This window comes from Monopterus albus, unplaced genomic scaffold (assembly GCF_001952655.1).
Source record: "Monopterus albus unplaced genomic scaffold, M_albus_1.0 scaffold249.1, whole genome shotgun sequence".
Taxonomy (NCBI): domain Eukaryota; kingdom Metazoa; phylum Chordata; class Actinopteri; order Synbranchiformes; family Synbranchidae; genus Monopterus; species Monopterus albus.
Window position 1 is genome coordinate 280203 of NW_018128129.1, and position 1591 is coordinate 281793.

The 1591-nt window shown below is 47.8% G+C and overlaps 1 protein-coding gene across 2 annotated transcripts in view; it reads right to left on the minus strand.

The window, feature by feature from the left end:
* The window catches only part of LOC109972155 (retinoic acid receptor beta), a 67960-nt gene that overhangs the window by 22286 nt on the left and 44083 nt on the right, over positions 1–1591 (minus strand). The window lies entirely within an intron of this gene.

The following is a 1591-nucleotide window of genomic DNA, read 5'->3' on the forward strand; positions in this document are numbered from 1 at the left end:
CCCACAACAGCATAAAAAACTGCAGATGCCACCACAGAATCATAAAATGTCCGAAGGAGTGCCCCGCGCACACCAAAGGACCTCAGTCTCCTCAACAAGTGGAGGCGGCTCTGGCCCTTTCTGTACAGGGCATTGTTGTTGGTCCAATCCAGTTTATTGTTGAGGTACCCAGGTATTTAAAGGTGTCCACAATCTCAATGACTGAGCCCTGCAAGCTCACCAAGTCCGACGTGTAGAGGGTGAACAGAAAGGGGGAAAGCACCATTCCCTGGGGTGCCCCGTGCTGCAGACTACCACATCCGACACACAGTCCCACAGCCTTATGAACTGAGGTCTGTTTGTGAGGTAGTTAATGGTCCATGCGGACAGGTGTTGGTCCACACCTGCCAACTTCCCCCTCAGCAGTGACGGCTGGACTGTGTTGAAAGCACTGGAGAAGTCAAAGAACATGACCCTCACAAGACTTCCAGGGGACTCCAGGTGAGATAAGGCTCGATGTAGCATGTAGATAATATCGTCATCTACCCCGATGCCAGGTCGATATGCAAACTGCAACGGGTCCAGCGCTGAGCTCACTTGGGCATGGAGGTGGCCGAGGACAATCCTCTTCATGGTCTTCATCAGGTGGGAGGTCAGGGCAACGGGTCTGTAGTGGTTTGGCTCCTTGGGATGAGTTACTTTAGGAACTGGGACCACACAGGATGTCTTCCACAGAACCGGAACTTGCTCCAGGCTAAGACTCAGATTAAACATGTACAGGACCACTTCAGTGAGCTGGTCTGCACACTCCCTGAGGACCCTGGGGCTGATGTGGTCAGGCCTGTGGCCTTCCTGGCTTTAATCCTCCTTAACTCCCTCCTGACCTGGTCCACCGTGAGGCTGAGGGGATGGGTGGGCAGTGACTGTTCAGGAGCTGTGGGCTTTTGGGAACCCCCCGGGACAGTGGGAGGAGGGGCAAGGTCTGGCTGCAGCTGCGAGGGGACAACTGACCTGGAGAGGTGAGATGGGGGGGCTGGCACGGTGGGGGCTAAGGACTTGGTAGAGTCAAATCTGTTAAAAAACAGATTCAGTTCATTTGACCAGGCCTTGTCCCCCACGACCTGGTGACATCTCCATTTTTACCATGACTGCAAATGGAAGACTTGATCATCTTAGCAAATGTGGACTGAAATCAAGACCATTTAAGGAGGAATGCCAAACTTTTTTTTTGCTCATAAGCGTTTTACAGATTACTTTTTAGAGTGGCAGCAAGTTGTCAGGTTACACACTGAGACCTTACATAAGGACAAAGTTTTGAGCTGCACACTGCTCTGTCCGCTTAGTGCCATGCCATATACAGGTGCTGGTCATAAAATTAGAATATCATCCAAAAGTTGATTTATTTCATTAATTCCATTCAAAAAGTGAAACTTATATATTATATTCATTCATTACACACAGACTGATATATTTCAAATGTTTATTTCTTTTAATTGTGATGATTATAACTGACAACCAATGAAAACCCCAAATTCGGTATCTCAGAAAATTAGAATATTGTTGTTAGGTAATTTCTTAGTCAGATAGATATTGATTAGATATTTGTTGTATT